This window comes from Vanessa tameamea, chromosome 19 (genome assembly GCF_037043105.1).
Source record: "Vanessa tameamea isolate UH-Manoa-2023 chromosome 19, ilVanTame1 primary haplotype, whole genome shotgun sequence".
Taxonomy (NCBI): domain Eukaryota; kingdom Metazoa; phylum Arthropoda; class Insecta; order Lepidoptera; family Nymphalidae; genus Vanessa; species Vanessa tameamea.
In genome coordinates, this window is record NC_087327.1 from 3,542,440 (window position 1) to 3,562,741 (window position 20,302).

Sequence of the window (20,302 nt, forward strand, 5' to 3'; positions counted from 1 at the left end):
ACCAATTAGAAGCTATTGTAATGGGTCTGATTTTTATTATGCGTTGGTTTGAAGTTATCCATTTTCGGATCTGTATTTTTCGAAAGTCTATGTGTGCGTGTATGTATATTACGAGGTAAATACATACGTAAGTACGTTGGTTAATTTTACAGCAAATGTTGATATCAACTGCGAACCAATTTCATTCGACACGTAATAGTATATGAACACCTGATTAAGTTTTTATTGAATTGGATTCAGCGATTTATGATGAACACTACATAATAGAGTCATTCAAATACTACAAATTCCCCGGTACGAAGTAACCATAAATAAAATCACGGAATATGTCTTTTTAACACTTTTTGCCACCTCTTTCAATTTATTCGTGTTTCCTATTGTGTCTCCTTCTTTAAATCCTTTTCCACTTCTTTGCTCTCTTCTTCTTCCAGTTTTAAAAGAAACTTGATTTATTTTCACAAAAACCTAATCAATATGTATTAATTAATGATGCTCAGACAGAAGCCAGATCTCGATATTATTATTTGATATGCAAGACGAACGGTTACAACGAATATACATGCTCATACGTTCATACACAAAGACGACGCTAAAGATCTTCAAAGGTTTAGATATGTCGAAATAAATTGACCTTTATCTTGTAAGGTACTCTTCAGTTTTAAAACAGATATATATTGACTCCGAGAACATCAAACGGAGATCAGAACAGAGTCTATTTTAACAGTTCTTATAATATTATTATCTTAAATTAAGACAATAACTGTATTATATATAAATAATGCTGTATTTCATAATCACAAATGTAATTTTACATCGAACGTCATATTAATGTTTAATATTAATTGTTTCAGATCCATCCGAAGGCCACGGGCAAATTTCACGTTGGATAGGTGTTCAAAATCATATTAATGGTAAGAAAAACTATAATTACGTTTACATTCTTAACATATTTTCGTAGCAACTTTCCAAAATCAAAAACCCTTTGTACAAAAAATACATCCGTCGAATTGAATCGAATTGATTTGAAAAGCGTTAACGTACAAGAATATTTATTAAACAAGCAATATTTACTTAATAAAATCTATTTCAACACTTGACTAGTTTCGAACAGCGACGCGTCTGTTTCTATCTACACCGGTTGTATCCAGTATATACCAGTATAGAGCGCTATGAACTAGTATGCGTCGGTTCAGCGCCGGAATAAAACCGGCCGAATTTCGTACACACGTATTTTGTCTGCAGGCTGACAGGGGTGGACATCGTATGAATTTTCAAATAATCAGACGTACGCTGCATCTATGTAATAAAAGAGGGCCGGTACTCTGACAATTCAATTTTATAACGATATTTGCGCACGGAAAAAAAGGATCATCGCATTTTTCACGATATACTTACGAGTACACTTTTTTCATTTGTAACTTTTTTTTTAAACTACAATATAATCTTTATTTTATTTTACTAGATTGCTCTCTGAATACATTAATAGTTATATTTTGTTTCATTACGATTATGTTTAATTTAAATCTAAATTAATTATTATATCAAAAATATTAACAATATAAAATAATATACTTCCTTCTACATAAAATATTCAATAATCTTTCCCACCATTGTCAAAGTTATAATGTACAATATCCTAAGTTTGCATGTTCTAGTCATATAACGTAAAAAAAAAATTACGTAAGCCCAATACTATAGAAAATTTTTGACTGCTTCAATCGATAATTTTCAAACACGTTGTTCGAAATACGAACGTAAAGCTATAAAGCGGAACATTAATCAAGAACAACGCAGTTTTGAATATCGAACGCCAAAAGCGATGTTATCTCGTATCAATGCATAGCCGTTACGTGAATTCAAACCGATGTTTCACAAAAGGAAATGTGTATTTTCTTCATCTACAAATAAAATTTATCAATTTTATGTTCGTATTCGATTTATTAACCAAATAATCGGATAAATTAATAATAAATAAACAAACATGTTAGGAAAAAGTAAATAAAATAAATAAAAGCGATCGGTTTTTTGCTCTCTATTAGTGAAATTAAAATTTGCCCTGACGAAACTAAATGCAGGAAAACTCGCACACTCTACGTCCAACTTTTTCCCGATAAGAGTGACGTGTCCGTTATGAGTCGGACAATCTACGTGTAGCTCGAAAATGCTTTCTACTGTCTTTGTCCGAACGTACGTTGAGTAAACCGTATTGAAGTATGATTGAAAATTAACTTTAATTTTTATTTTAAATAACTTTATACTAAAAAAAAATTGTATTAAACTTTTTGCCTATGTGAATACTGGTTTTATCCAGTTATTATATTTGATATATTTCGAATATAACGAATGATATTAGCTCATATTAATGACTTTAAATTATATTAGAAAGCGTATCTTATAACGGATACAAAAGTACATAGAAAACCTGACTCCCTTTGATTTCCTGTAGAGGTTGAATGGCTTCCAATGCTTTTCCATTTGAATGTATTTATCTGCATAAATCATTGGTATTACTGGAATTGATGAAACTGCGCAGTCTATAATAGATAAATTAAGTCGTTAACTGTATTGTCAAGTTTAGTATAATAACGAACTTTAAGCAATGTAAATTTAACTCACAAAAAAATATTTACCAAAATTTCCTTCTGAACTTGCCTGATTGCACTAATCAATATAAGTATATAAGCACTCATTCAGACGCTATAATTCCTTTAATAAAAATACAGAGAGGCAGCTCGAAGGGGGGAAGGGGGACGGCGCAATGGGCTTCGGAAAATTCACCCGGTGAATGGGAAAACGCGGCAATAGACAAACAGCCGCTGACCCCGCGGCCCCCCGTCCCACCTAACGTGCATTTTGAAATAATGCCCCCAATGCGGGAGGCATTTTTAACCGATGCTTAAGAGAGATATTATTGACCCTTTTGTGTGCCTGCGTTGATGTTTTCGTATTCAAGTTTTATCTGGCGTGAACCTCTTTTGACTTTTTTTGATTAAATGTTATCATAGAGCGTTATTCATGTATTATTTTAAAAAAGAACGAATATCTTTAAAACATATCTACAAAAAAAAAAGTCGGTAACTTTTATCAGTTCTATTTTCGACATAACTGGCTAGTGACATGGGCATCAATTAGCAGTGTCACATCCACACGCGTCCGAAGCAGTACTGCGCAATTTGTATAATTTACACAAATACAGTCCGTATTAATTAAATTCAGGGACCACAATAGCGTGCACAGATTTGACAGACTTATCCAATCTTAGCGTTAGCGGGTACGCACGAGGTTGTAAATCTAGTCGACGCGAAATGGCTGACCAACTCCATCCCCCCACAGATCTATGCTATGGCTGCAAAAGTGTGCGCCATAAATTTTATACAAGCTCCGATGTACGGTAAAACTGGCGCGCGTCTGTGTGTGTGCGAAAATTCGTGTTGCCGTAAGAGGAGTGGACATCGCCCGTTTTGCTTTTGTATTTCTGCCCTAGGAAGTGGTATTATGCCGGCGGGCTAATCTAAATAAATCGGTAACATTGACGTGAGGTTAGCGAGCCGATAATTAAAGAGTGCTGACCGCATCGTTCACTAATGAATTTACCGGTTTGTCAATCTAAGATTAGCAATTAGGTGGGATTTGATATTGCTAGTGATTCTCGTTAGATTCAAATGTGCGATTGATTGCTGAATCTGTTTACATATTTAGTTCGAGTTGTGACTTCTAATTACATTGCTGTAAATGCACGGAGACAGGATTACTTCCTATGACATATATATAATTATCAAAGTAAGTAATGTACGCATGTTTGAATATCATGTTCTTAACCAAAAACGTCTGTATATGTCGTCTCGACCCGAATAATTCCGAAAGCGACCGACACGAAAAAAATCCATTTCGTCGTATTTCTTACTTACGAAGTAAACGGCTTCCTTTCATGTAAGTTTCCATTCGGTCGGTTCAGGACGCTGAAAGAAGTGTGAACCCGGCCGTGATCGGCGCCAGTCAGGTGTGCCTAACTCGGAGACCGATGGACTTGACTACTTAGTCTGCTCCTGTCACTAATAATACGCTCTTTTTATTTCACCAACCCGTAGGCTCTACGGCGCTCCCGGCCAATCAACGTGTACCTATACTAACATTTGTTCCACCCAAAAATGTACACGTACATACCTATAGACAGGTATTTTGTATGCGAGCAAAAAAAGGAAAATATTCTGTATTTTTGGTCGAACAAGGACTATTAAAAAACAGGATTCGGGGGCTAGATGTCGCGCGACGTGAAACACAACGCACACAGACGCGCCTTATTAAGGACGTATTGGTTACGCACTTATATTTTACCCGTAAATGTAGCTAAAGCGGAGAGTTGTGCACAAAAACGCATCTTCCCCCTTTCCCACCCCAGCGGCCGGCGGGCGAACGAATACATTCGACTAGCCCATTTGCAATATCGCATTGTGTGAGTGTCTGTCTATACGATCAGCGCGCGTGTGGGTGAGCTCCACACAGGCATGAGTTTGCTTAGCCTGTGCGTAGTTTTACGTACCTACGTGTACTATGTACGCGGTATTGGTTTTCTGTACTGGGCTTTAACAAATTTCAAATTCACAAAATCGTGATTGGTCAGTATTTTGTTTGAACAAGCGGACGCACCGGGAACGGCGCGACCCAAAATTTGCTAGATAATTCGTTTAGTCGTAAAATGATGAGTTTTATCTGATTTTGTTTACGCGACGGCGTGATTGCGACGCATTGGCGTGTTTATTTGTCTAGCTTTGAGGTAAACAATTTGTAATTACTAATTCAGTCAATAATGTATATTTATGAGCGGAACGATATCTAAAACTCTTCCTATCACTCGACGTACAAATTATCGGTTCAAATGAAGCAATTTAGGAGGACACACGCGCCACTAACTATCAATAACCGGAAGACAGACGTTCTAATGGCCACCTAAGAGCCCAAATATCAATTTCTAGAAAGTCGTTCGTGCGTACGACGTCACTCGTAACCCGGAAGTGCGCTACAAAAACTCAAAACCAATCAACTCAAGAAATTGAAACTTGTCTGCTCACTGTTACTTCACGATGACGGGGTCTAATTCCGAATTCCGAATTGGACTTCCTCAAGACATTGTTTAATTAGAAAAGGCATTGAAAACTGATCGACTGTACACCTTTTAGATCACTTGTAACCTTAATATACTAAACAGAAGAACTATTTTTCTTTTTCTTGAACAGATGAAATTGACAATAGATTTTATGTAAGAGAATAGCAAAGTCATTTCACACATGGCCACGCGGTAAGCATATGGTGTTAGGTTAGCGATGATTGTAATTTTAATTAATCGAATTTTACTGTTCGAAATTCAAATCTTAAGGTTCCATTGATACGTTTAATCATGTTATAGGGTTAAACTTGTTAACGGGTTACTTACTCTAGCTATGGTGACCAAAACCAAATTTTAATAAAACTTTTTTTAATCTCTTAAAGAATTCGATAAATAGTAGTTACCTTGAATAAAGATAATGGCAATCTACTAAAATAAGTTACTGTTAAATAAATTAAAAAAAGAACCACTTGTCATTCTAAAAAACTTAACAGGCTGTGCTGACCAATATCGCATCACATATTAAGTAAATTCTAATACGAATGGCAGAATTTTTAATCTTAAAAAAAAACAAACCACATCGTAAACCTAAGACAGCTTAACAAAAACCGTTATTAAAAAAAAAAAAAAGTATTCATATTTAATTAATAAGATCAGTGGTCACGCGACAGATGCGTAGCGACCGGTACGCCACGCGACAGCTTGCTTAGCCGTTGATATCATTCCGCTAAAACTAAAGGATCTGCCTTTATAACGATCAAATTATAGAGAACCCGACTCAATCGAGAAGTACATACATTCAGTAACATCCTATACAAATTCAAATTAAAGTGTCTATCCAATATGGAAGCATTACACTTTCTTAAGATATATAGGCCTAAGAATAACTGGCGAAACATACTCCTAATTATTATTTACCAGTGTGGTCATGCTGTTGTAAATTGTATGATTCATCGTAAATTGTATGGGCTTGTTAGGAGTTTTCGGAAAATTGTGATTGTCTTAATATTATTAGCTTTTTATATATAACAGGTCAATTTTGAGTTAAATTTTGAATACTTTAAAAGATTAAATGATAGTGTATTAGAATTGTATGCGTTTTTTTGTAAGCTTAACGCTCTATTCAGAATTTTTCTACAGTTTACAATCTGGACAGATTTACTATAATCTAACGATCCTTACAGATTTACGGTGACATATTATACAAGCTTGCTACAACTAACAGAAATGCAAAATTTTGTTTTAATTCGGCTAGATTACTTTTAAGTATTTTTGTAATTTCATACTTTACCAAAAATTAACTACATAATATTCATTAAAAAATACAATAATTCTGAATTATTTTCTTAACTTAGTTAACGCTCTAAGATATGTTAAAGAATACTTTGTTAAAGAAAATATTGATCGATATTAATACACTCATACGAATTTACATTAATATTCATAACTTAACAACTGTAATAGGTATCTCGTTGCAATATAGGCGTGCCCATATGCCCGCAATCCGCTTAACGGATGTTATCTGTGTAGCATTAAAATTGTACTAAACCCTTAGTAGAAATTACTCGTATCATTGAATAGCCGTTACAAACATGCGTCCCTAATCGTAAATATAACAAGTTACATTAATGGTAACTTATTAGTAAGTATCCTTCACCTTCAACATTAACGGCTCCTATATTTTACATCAAAATCCGTCAAGACATGTCCACGTGATACATACCTATATTTTTTTCATATATAATGATTCTGAAGCTGTTCGCCGCAACTTTAACGGTGTAAATTTTTTTTTCCGTAGGTTTATTAATTTATATGCCTATTTTATCCAACTTCTAGTTCATTTCAATGTTAAAATTTCCAATATTCTAGTATATATGTTTGTATATGCAAAATACCACTCACTGATTAATCACGAAATCTCAGAAACTATAACACCTAGAAACTTGAAACTTGGCAGGTAGGTTCCTTATAGGGTAGACATACGCTAAGAACGGATTTGGATATGTTTGGTTTTGGATATGTTTTTTATGAATATCACGCGGGTAAAGCCGAAGGTTCGGCTAGTATCATTATAATCGGTTTAGTGATTTAGTCGACATACAATATATTGTATTTATAATTATATATGCTTACGTCGAAAGCTTTATTAATCTACAAAATGAAATAGAAATTTGATTATTATTTTTCCTTCAGTTAGATTTATTTGTAATTTTGTTTGACGAAAATGTACGACATAATATTTATATTATTATATAGTTAAGATCTTTATGTTAACAATTCTTATGTAAATATATGATAATTATCAACAAAATAAGATTTATTCATATAGTATAACTAACACATTAGCGATATGAATTTTATTAAGTATCTACCTACCTACAGATATTTAACTAAATATTCATGAATTGAAAGTATTTTAAAGCAATACCCAAACTCTACTTGATCTGAGTTTGAATTTATTTAAGCAATCGTAAAATTTAATTATATAAATACTTTGTCTAATTTTAATAATATTAATAAAATTTTATTTATTTTAACATTAATATGACACAAATATTTCAAACTTATTATTGCATACCCGCGTGAAGACAACAGCGAAATGTAACAATTTAAGCGAAACCAATACGAAGCCATAATCGTATATTATGGTTATTATACATATATTATTTTAATAACGGGACAGACTGACTATTTTTTTAATGAAATAGGTAGTGCCTTTGGTTACATCGGCTCACTGTAACACACTGCACACTCAAACCGGAACACAATAATAAATATGGCAGTAGAATAAAGATTATATTTATACCGATTTGGAAACAATGTTCAAGGGATTCTTTACTTCAGGCTACGATTCTCTTTATATATTTTTTGGACAGGCAAATGGGCCACCTGACGGTACGTGTTCACCACCATAGACATTAGTTTTGTAAGATAAATTAACCATTCCTTACATCGCTGATGCGCCACCAATTTTCGGAGCTAATGTTATGTTCCTTGCGCCTTGAGTTACATTGGCTCACTGTAGCTCACTGTACACTCAAACCGGAACACAACAATACTAAGTATTCCTGTTTGGCAGTAGAATGTCTAATGGGTAGGTTGTATGTTCTGACGGGCTTGCACAAAAACCTACCACCAAATAAGTACGGTATACTGAGTTTGTTTGTTTGTTAAAAAATTAAATATAAAATAATAAAATGACGATTCCCAAGTACTTGTAAGAGCTTATTCGAATAAAGTATATTTTTATTGCGATATGGAAACAATGTTCAAGGGATTCCTTACTTCAGGCTACGATTCTCTTAACGCCTCTCGCGTGTAACTTACCCCATACGTGTGCAAATTACTCATTATTGTTACAAGGATTCTTACGATAAAATAACAATTGTCGTAGATGAGGCGGTCTCATGGGAATATTGGCCTAGTGAAACAATGGCATTGAGACAAAGCATGACCTGTTTGCTCTCAAGACTCGCCCGTGAGGCTTAAACAATGGTTCTTACCAAGCCACAAAGGGTACAAAGCGGAAGAAATCGCGCAAGACAAAACGGAACCTATCCAGATATAATATTCATGCTCAAACGCTTTGCTAGAGTTAATTGATACTTGGGCTATTTTACAGTTCTTTTCATTATTTTTTTTTCTTTTTTCGAATTGACGCATGTGTTTTATTTCTGGAGCCATGAGGTTTTAAAGGTAGGATAGTTATAATTGTAGTTCATAAGGAACTGCCCGATACATATTTATTACTTAATAAAGACTCGTCATCCTTTTTGATTAAAAAGAATTGTATTCTATTAATTTGTACACACAATAACTAATATTTCTTCGATCGAATCGTAATTTTATCAAAATTTGTATAATTAATTAATGTTCTATAATTATATTCATGTTATTAGTTTCTTTTAACGTCCCGTTTATTTATATTAATAAAATTCTTCGTAGCAAAATATTCTATAAATACATGATCACTAATATGAATTTATAAGACAATAAAAATAACACTCTTAACATAGTTAAAAAGTTTCCTTCCGAAAACGTTTTTCCCTTAACCCATCAATAGCTTGACATCCTGGCCATAGTTCTCACAATCAAAAAAAGATTTGTCACTTAAGCAGCCAAGTCCGGAAGGAGCAGTTCCCAGGCGGTGGGCCGGCAAACGATTATAATCCTTGGTGTCACTTACAACCGCTGGATGACCCTCGAGGGTGAAGCGATCGGATACGCGACGCTTTTATATAAAAACAAATTTACTTTTTATATCTTTATGTATATCAATACACTTTTATTTCTTATAAGTACAACAAATAACATAAAGCAAGTACGATTTTTCTTGCATTGAAATATAAATGTTCTAACGCACCAACTTAGTGGAAGTTTTATAATGAAAAATAAACACATTTGAGACAAAAGCCTGAATACTTTAATAATTATTTTAAGCAAAGTAGATATATTATTATAAAAGAAGTTGCAATATCACGTATCCGAACGCTCTTGCGCAGACGCACCGATGCCGGGCAAGCAGGAAGGAAGTGTAAGGCGAGCGCGTGAGAAGGACGCATGCGCCGTGAGAACTGACTAGCCCACTTGAGGTGTGCTTTACTTAACAAGTAAATCGATACTTTTACTTCGACAATAGTTACTCGCGGTTAGACAAACCACAATTACTTTGATACCTATTGTTTATAAAATCTTGCCTTGTGAGAAAATTTTGTTTGCGAAGATTATTGTTCTATGTTACTAAACAATTAAAACTACACAGTACACAGTTGTATAGAACAGTCGTATAAATAACAATTTACTGTAAACGTAACGTAACGTACCCAATTAAATAACTGAAACTTTTCATTACACGAAAACTAAACGTCAAAGGTGACGGTTAATTTCACGTTAACACAACTTAAAATATGAATCATTCTTTAATTCCATTTCCGCAATGTTGGCAGTACGTCAATTTCAGGCGACCAATAAAAACGTTGTTCATTGAAATTTTACAAGATATCATCTCATTTGCCGGCGATAAATCAATGTGATATGAGTCAGACAGCGACATGTCGGGTTCAATAAAAAAAAAGATCACTGCCAATCGTTCCGTGCTAAAGATCAGGGTGCGTCGACCTTCAAGTTTGGTACAAGCGAAGGGCGATATATATGTCTTAACCACCTATTTTGTACAGGTTTACTTTTAATCTTACTGTTTAGGTAAATAAACATGTGTGAATAACAGATATTATTTATATAAATACGTCATATATTTTTTTATTAAAAACAAATAACTAAACCAGAATTTTATTAGATCTCGATACTAGAATACTGTGAATAAAAAAAAATGACAATGACTACTTCATTTCATCACACGCGCTCTCTATTCTTAGTATGGAATAGAAAAAAAAATCCATAAACGAAGAATAGACCTTACCTTTTTTGATTCCTTACCGCGACCTCTCAAAACTCAAGCCGGCTTCACACAGCGCGACCATCAGAGTCACCGGAAGGAATCAGGGGCTCGGGACAATCTCGACGTCCGGTGCCGGAGTCGGCTTCCGGTAAGGCGTGACGTTCCGCTTCGACCTGCGCACGCGCCATTGTTAATTAGGAGATATGTGCTATATGGGTTACACCTGTGGTTTTATAAAATTTGAATCACAAAAGATCACAGTGAAAGCAAATTGACTGTGTTGTTTAAAATCATACACTTACCGCTAGCAACACTGGCCCGCATTATTTTATATCTTCGCGATAATCTAGTCATCAATGATTTTAAGAAAAACTTTAAAACAATATGCACTGTTAAGGTTTACTTTACAAATGAAGCAATTGCAGTCAACATCTCCTTTATAAACATCAGGTGGATATTTATGCGCTTGCGCCATCACCCCCGCTAAGTTTCGTTTAGGAAGACGCGGGAGTTGAAACCAAAAATAATACCTGTATTTACAATAACAAATGCATTGCTATCTCATACATACTAAAAATATTTATTAGCTATAATACTATTATTAATATAAGATTTTTTAAAAAATAATTGCAAGCGTTTATTGTTAAGTAATGGAATAATGAAAGAATTTTTCGCTTAGGTTGTACTTAAATATTCATTTGTAACAAATCTGTGTTCATTTTCACAAACAGAACATAATATAATATACAAATATAAATACACTAAGTAATTTAGTTTCTTCACTTTAACACTTGGAGTTACAACTTGATTATACATTCAACGTATTGTTCTTTTAAATACCTCCTACACTCGGTCTTATATTATTACAAATGGCTTCCGTTTCGCGAGAAAAGAAAAAGAATTCCAGAAAACTGGAAAAATAAAGAATAATAAGTAGAAAATATACTATATACGGTTACAGCAATCCGAACACTAACTAATGGACATTTTTTTTTAATCGAAATGTTTGTAAAATAATTCACAGATACATTTACAGACTCTGTGTATGTGTTTGTTTGATAAAACAAAACAATTGAAATGTAGTAACTATTTAAATGTAGATATATAAACAAAATAACTTTTTTTTTTATTATGTAAAATTATGGCTAAGATGTGAGATATGATGATTATTTAGATGAGTAATGTCAGATTTAGTTTCGGTTACGTCATTAATTATTTTAACATTAATGAATCAAATCATTAAGTTCTAAGCATAGTGGATGCAAATTTTCACTTATGCGACGCCTAGTCAGGGCTCATAATTGCTTTCCTTACATAATTATAATTGGCGCGAAAAGTGTGCGCATTAATTATTCATTAATCAACTCACCCCTCATTTGCCGTGGCTTGAGATACGCCGGTTAAACAAATAAGTACGCCACTATTTTTGTCTTAGCTTATTTTTATTGATTTATCATTATTTTTTTAGAGAATCATCTTTAATTAGAATAATGTTAACTACATCTAGTCAGTCTTAAGATTAACTATAATTACATGGAAAGTCGTAACTATTACGAAACAATAAATTTTTTTTTTGAGTATATATTTTTCGATCGAATCGAGGTTATAGAAATATATTTCGAGTCTTTATGAGTCCCTTATTCAAAATTAAAAAGATAATTCATCAATTAATATTTAGGTGCAGTTTAATAATGAAATATCGATCGATTCATTATAAATTAACTATTAATCGGTTCAAAGGCATATATTAAATTTGAAGGTTGTTTAAGTCATGTTTACATTTTCATCGACACGTGTGTTGCTACTGCGAAAGATTCGCCACGTTGAGTGGAGCAAGGTGTGAAAATAATTTAATTATAACTCAACAGCCTAACCATGAATAAAGATAAGTTTTACTAAGCTATGTTAACATTCAAGCTTGAGAACGGAAGCACTTGACCACCCCAGCTCTTGGGAGCTGGCCCCATAAAAATGTTTTGTTTCAGACGCTCAAAAAGAAAAGAAATTCACACCGAAGCATTTACGCTTTTAAGGAAAGTCTTGTGTTAATATTTTCTCATTCAAAACGCCGTATGTTTACAAGAGCTTTCTAAGAAAATAAATAAAAGAGTAAATGACGTTGTTCAAACAACAAGCCGGAGCGTATTCCTTTGCGATGCGATCGAATTACTTTTTTAATTTTTTTAAGACTCAAATAAAACTTTTCAATTATTGATACTTGCTATAATTAATAATGCCAGTAATTGAAGTGATAGCTACATATATCAACGGATACGGTTTCTACAAGGGACAAGTTAACGACGAAGATAATTTGTCTTTATTTTCCTATCGTGTTATAAGAGTAGGCTTTGAATAATATTGCGTTTGAGGAAACATGTTTTATATAGTAGGAGTTTATACAGACCCGTCTGTGTGTGTATCATCATCTTATCCGTTAGTCTAGTGTCAAATAGCAATACGTTACTACGTTTGCTCACTCACCATACATTTGAATTGTGAGTGAGTTTTGTTACTTATACAGACCATTTGACATCTTAGTTTCTCTGTATATCTGTCTATTAACGTGACGTCACTCATAATCAGATGGACAAGAATAAATGAGAACATTTTTAAATACTACTACTCTGTACGTTTAGAAGCGTAAAAATACATTGCCACTTATAACTAGGCAGCGTGACTATAGCGAAGAAAGTTGCCTTCAACTAGTGCAGTCTCACAAAGGACTCAGCGAGGTGCGTGAAAGGGCAGACAATGTCATGTATCAAGTTCATGCGGAGGTTAACCAACCGTTCTCGTACACTCGCCGCCGGAACAGGAGACGTTTTATGTTATCCTGTGTTAAATATTCGTGTGGGATTTTTACAAGACGAATCGTTAAAGTGTCGTTGTTATCTTATAAAAAAAATATCTTGAGAATTTTATTAAACGGCTAGTTGTAATTCGTTTTATGATTGATTGATCCTCGTCGACTTGGTTAAAATTTTAAATAGAACATTTAGAGATGGTTTTTAATAATATACACAGAGTAAGCTATAATTATATTGTATTCGCAAGTAACTAAAAGCGATTAGAGGAGAGATAAAATGAGAATTGGTGGATGGAATGGAGAAATATACCAAATAAAAGACGAAGAAAAAGAATCTATAATGTAACTATGACCATTTAACAATTTTTTTTTTTTTAGAATTCAAGTTATATTTTGAAACGTAACCGGGATCATTAAAAATATACGCTTTTTTAGGATTTGATATTATTTCCTTTGGCCGACTGTACTAAAACGATTACTTTACACTGAGGTAAGATTCAGAAAACATTCATTCAGACCGGGGCTACTAGTGCAATACGATATTCGCTGGGAATAATTAGAGCGCCTCAGGACCCGGAGTTGCTTGGACTGCTTGAGACAATGCGTGTTCTGTTACCTTTATAAAAAAATACCGCGTTTTTTGGGGATTTACGCGACGCGACTAAACAAGTTTGTCTAGTACATGTTACACAAGTGTTCAAGTGTTATTTAAATGTTTCTAGCGTAATATTTCTGTTTCCTAATTTGTTAACTGATAAAACTACTAAGTTAGTAAATATAAAAAATGAATGTGTCAAAGGAGGTTTTAGTATATTATATCTCTATATAGGTGCGCTTCACATTTTTAACCGCTTTAAATTAAGACCATAGGTGTGATAAACATGAATATTATGTTACATAACACCAAATTAAAATTATTTGTAATGGAATTATGCTTTTTACTATAATAAGTATTTTTAAATAATGCTTTTAAATACAGTACAAAAAAGAAAATATTTATGTAATTCATATTAAGAATTTTCCAGTTAACTATTATTGAATAACCCCCCCCCCCCCCCTATTTACCTATAAATACTATTCTTTTTTAACTTCCTATAAGAATGATGAAGATGAACACTAATATTGTTACTCAGACTTATAGATGATAAGGAATACTGATTCGGTTTTCAAATTTTTTATTTCGATCGATAATGTGTAGTTATTTTTATATAGACTGCTAAATTCTTATCGCTTTTGGTTGCAAGGCATTCAAAAACAAAGATGCACGAAATGGTTTCATAGAAAACCATTAAACTAAATTTTTCATACTAAATCTAATCTTTACGAACGGAAATCCAAACATGTAATTATTTAACAAAACAATATTATATCAATCGGTCAATAGATAACTCGCTCGCATACTAATATATATGAATATGGATCTTAAATCTAGGAACATCGCATTCAATTATTAATACAAACGAAAAAAAACTTTATTATATTACCACGAAGATTGATTTAAGAATGACGCCCTTAAACGCTTAAGACTTATAATATCTAAGGTACCAAATATACAACAAATGAATAGTGAACTAATTACGGGCCGCCGATAAAGTCGAAGTATTAAGACCTAGAATTAAACGACGCGTAACGGAGGGAAGTTAACCACAGACAGATCGGTATATCGGTATTCGCTGTCCCTTTCACCCATTATTTTTTCTTCCACTAAAGTCTAGGCAGACTTGAGGGGGTCTGTCTTACCCCTTTTGGGGGGTACTTGAGGCCCTTATCTGTTGTAAGTTTGTACAGCGTAGTGGATCGTAGGGGATCCCTTTGGTGCATCTTGAGTCGCATGTCACTGTCGAAATGAAAGGTGCACCCGGACATTTTGGTGTTTTACTTGTTTTTTGGACAATTGTTGTTTTAACGGAATATTATTTCATTTGTAGTTTTAAATACCTACATAAATGATTAACAAAAAACAATTTAATTCGAATAACATAAGATCGACTTAAGTGTAAAGTAATTAGGGTAATTAAAAAATATATATTTTTGATGTGACTTAAATAAACATATTTTTTTTCTAGCCTAGACAAAAAATATATGAATTTGTGGAGCTAAAAGTATACAATAAACAATATCTCTTCAAAGACATAGTAAGAAACATTGACCCGAGATTCAAATTTGAAATCGTACTCCACCCAAAGAAGTTACATTTCAAAAAACTAGCGTCGAAATTCTCCATTAAGAATATGCACATGGGCTATATCTCCCAATTTTCCACGCATCCGTTCGCACATTGACTGCAACCCGCTACTTATGCGTGTATGCGAGTTGAGGTTATTTTTTTACTCTCCCCCTGGCCTGTCTGGTCTTCCCGTTTCCACCGCCTTCAAAGCCGCCACAATGCCGTGATTAACGTGCCGTTGGACGTAATGGCTTTCTTCGATTTTTTTTCCAGACGTTTCTATGATTACCTTAAATGTTTGTCTTTGAAACGAGTCAGTTACTTATTATCTTTGAATTAAGAACTTTGTCTTAATCAACGGCTTAGGCGAGAGAGATTAAAACAAAATGGCTCATGTTTTTGATGATTTCAATCAAGTTTTTTTATAATATGTTTTTAAAAATGGAATATGTATCACATTGACATTGATTACTAAACGAATCTTTTGACAATCTAATCCACGTTCAATGGCGTAATGATTGCTTATGTAGGTAAATGAACGTTATTATTCAAATTGAAGCATTTTTTTATTTGATTTGGAAACAAGTTCTCGTATTATTCTTCATCATCCCATTCAAATTTTTAAATGACCAAAAATATCAATGATTGCAAAATTCAATATAAACCTATATTCATGCATTTTATTTATTCAAAATACAGCATATCTATAAAACAAATCAATGAAAGTCTATATTATATATTCATAAATAAAAAAACAACAGATGATAAAATCAAATTCTCCAATCAACATCCACAACTTTACAATCATGTTAAACTTATTCCTACAACTGATCAAACAAAAATTGCACTTAATATTTGAACATAACGCACAGAACAGTTAAAACTATGACGTTCACTTTGAAGCATCGATTCTCGGTAATGCTGGCTGGAGTCCTATTAAAACGAAAATAAAAAAAAATGTGGGCCCACTACTGAACCCTGTAGCATTCCCGCCTTGTAGTTAAGATTGACAGACGGAAGGGTTGAGGAGGTGGGGACGATAGGGGGAGTGAATTGAAAAAGAGTGGAAAAATTATACGTGGCAACCAACGCATCTTAACTTCCGAGGCTGCCTTCCGTGCCTCGTTCGAAAGGGAAAGTAAGCTTGAAAGATGTTATCGGCTGCCATGACGACGTTACTCCTTAAATTGTGATTTAAGCTGATACGACTATTTTTATTGTTTTATTATTTAATCACCTAAAGTAACGGAAAGCATATTTGGAGTATCGGGTGTTACTGATAAAACGAACGAAGATTTCGATCTCTATGAGACACAAAAAGAAAACCCTGACTGTTAGATATGCATAACATATTATTTAACTAACGATAGCCTAAAATATTAAACTATTAATTCTAAAATTAAATGCTGTATTAAGTTTTATAAAGAAATTTAAATAAATCGTTGCTTAAATTCCCGTTGAACAGTGAAGTAATGTTGTCAACATCAAAGCACTCACCGAATGCCCAGCACTATCGGTACGTCTTATAGCACAATGCTTACTAACTCGACTATGTCACAATTGTTTGTTACTATAACTTCTTTCATTCCATTCTACGTTATTAATTATTGTTTCTGAATGACATGGAGATGTTGATCGGTTGATTTTTTTTTAAATTCTAATCAACTAATCAATTAATCGATTTTGAATTTATATCGATATTTCTTTTGGATAAAATGTTACTTATGTTTAAACAATTATCGTTTATTGAATTTATATTTTATAATTACATAACAACATGTTTACAGAATATCGTTACAAGTTGCAACCGATAATTATTGTAACTTTACATAACTTGGAGTTTCATTGCGATATATTGATGCAATTAAAAAAAAAACAAGGTTTACGTCAACTCCTTGCATTTTTCTAAGTATGAATTATGCCGCTCGGTGTATTCGTTAAGGGGCGGATCCATTCATTCTTTTTGTCCGCTCGGAGCAGTTAAGGAGGTCCAGAGGAAGGGTGCCCTCCCACCCCCCTGAACTTGCGACTCGAGAATATTTTTTTTCTCGAGGACGTTGAAAATCGACACACTTGGCGGTAGTTTGTTCCGCTCGGCGATGATAGTTCGAGTGACTTGGATTGCGAACGTTGAATATTTTTTTTGTGTAATTATTTTTTTCTTCCCTTCATTTTAATTTTCTTTGTTCGTAATTTAAATGGAATCTTCTAAGTATTTTAATGGAATACGTTGAAGACGACTTAAACCAAAGTACGGGTTTTATTTATATTTTATATAAAATATTTTTTTTTTCAATTATATTTTCATATAAAACTCTAAACCATGTCAAGCATATAATTCTTTCGTTTATAATAGTAACAGCTAAATTGAAATTTCTTGATTCAACGGAATTGTTCTAAATATCAATTTCTCGAATAATATAGAAACAAGCATTTTTTATTATAATTATTGCGTGCTTATTTCTATCGTTAGCCAAAATAAAAAAATAGATTTTGAATCATTACGTGTATAATAATTAACGAAATTTAACGTAAATGTAAAGAAAAATATGTAATTACAAAAAATAGAAGTATCGATAAAACTATACAAACTATTAGGGTGCATCACTAATAGGCAAGGAGGTTGTAAGACGGTAATGAACTGAACTCTTTTGAGTCCGCCTCGCGCCTCGCCCACTCGACTTCTTAACGCTGTCTTGAGATGCGCATTTTTATTAGATCGCATAATTATACAGCAAAAATAACGTTATGATTACAAGTCAGTGAGTGTGAAAAGACCTGAAGCAGTGTCGTGCTATGAATTCTTTTAATTTATGCAAGTTCATTTATTTCAAATCTATCTATTCATATGGACTAGGGTTAAATAAAACGTGTATATACCGGTATCCACGAAGACAAAACATTTCAGTACATTTTTCTTCTGTTTTTAAATTTTTCTTTTTTTTTTTGTCGAGTTCATGTCTAATCAAAGACAACATATGTTCGTTCCTTACATTTTCAACAGACAAATTTTGACTATTGATCGAACTGTATTTATAAAAACAAACAAAATTTTGAGTTCGAAATATTCGATTTCTTTTCTTTTGATACTCATACTCATACGTGATTTGTTAAACACCAAAAACTTCCTAAGCCTCAAAAATAAATCCGAAATATAACAGAAGTTGATGCAATAGTGAAACTCTAAACACAATTACCCCTAAATCACCTTTATAAGGATGTTATCTTGCAACTTTGCAAGTGCTGGGCGATCGGAGATAATTGCTGTCGAACTTCTGACTGTACTTGCTTAACGGGAAACTTTGTCTTAATTACCCTCACTAAGCAATTACGTTGCCATAATACTTGTACCAAAATACCAACATGCAAAATATAGACACACATTCATAACAATATAAATCGCTAACACAATGTTACCTTCAGTTACAAATTAAGGTATTCAATTAAACTCGTCTATGAAACCTTCAATGTGTAATGAATAAACATCTTCAATGTATATTAAAAATGTGTTTGAAAAATAAAAGAAGGTTTTATATAAAATTAATTATTATCGTTTCACAAATTTTTATTTAATTTTTTCTCTTAACATCTGGAGTCGAAATTTTACATGATCGTTCATTTCAAATTACAGACCTTTCTTAATGAGTTAGTATGACCTGATTCTTCGTCTAGGATTGGCTCCAGGCGAATGTTTGAATTTTTCTCATATTATAATTTATTTAAAACATACGTTAAGTTTTAGTACGCTCTATCAGACCGAAGACTAAACCAAGGCTTATCTCTTCCAAACTTATCCAATACACTTTCAAGTCCCCTAAAACGATTCAGACAAGTTTGTTGTCTTGCAAATTTTCCAGCTTATGGCCCTAGACAAATTCTGTTTAGGAATTTCCCTTCTGTTGTATTAACTGTGATTGCATAGCGTTTTAAATTGTCAATTAGTGAAAGATAAAAATGTAATGAATATTCCATTTAAGCCTTTTGCTTTTTGATATATTTTGTTTTCGTCCGGTTCAAACCATTCCGAATTCTGTTTGCTTTAAATCGATGTTCATTGGAGCTTATGAAAATATGCAATATGTCATTAAAAAAAACCAACAAATTAAATACAATTATTTTAGGCAATTTAACAACTTTGCAAACTTAATTTAGGCAATTTAACAAATCATGTATCACTAAGTGTGTAGTGGTATACTGGTGATAAACGATAAGAATCAGTCAGTCTGCCTCTTAAGTCTTAGATTTAAATTAAATGCCTTTAAGATAGTTGAACTAAACTATGGCAGACAAATTAAAGTTCAGTTTCTAATACGCTTGTTAAAGTCAGATTTACTACCTGGTAAATTACGACACGGCTATTGTTCTATTATTGCGTTATCAGCTGCCTTCGACCAACAACAATTCAAATTTAAACTAAATTATTTATTTTGACATTGATCACCGTTTTAGAAATTTTAGAAAAGACACACTATCTAGCTGGAATGTCAATCATTACGTTATTAATAATCGAAAATATTGATCACGATTTAAAAAATACGACCACAATTATTTACTAATTAAAATTAAAATACGAGTAGCCAAGGACATAATGCATCTGCACCAACAATTGCATTTAGGTCAAATAGATGAGTCAATGTCCCAATTGCGCCATGGCGTCAAACTAAGACGATGTAGGATGTGCCAAAGGTTAAATCTATCTGGTCACATCCTCGCACGCTTCCTGCTTAATTGCGCTAATTGTTCGCGTGTGTTCATATATGGTGTCTGTAATTACGAATGTGTAAACATTAGGACATGACGCTTATAGAATTGAATTATTCCTTTTTA

At 33.0% G+C, this 20,302-nt stretch overlaps 1 protein-coding gene across 1 annotated transcript in view; it reads left to right on the top strand.

Annotated features, from left to right (window-relative positions):
- LOC113396081 (homeobox protein prospero) overlaps positions 1–20,302 on the top strand; it is a 94,935-nt gene that overhangs the window by 35,681 nt on the left and 38,952 nt on the right. Inside the window, exon 3 of the mRNA XM_026633863.2 lies at positions 852–911. The gene's annotated coding sequence lies outside the window, so the exon portion shown is untranslated. The remainder of the gene's footprint in view (positions 1–851; positions 912–20,302) is intronic.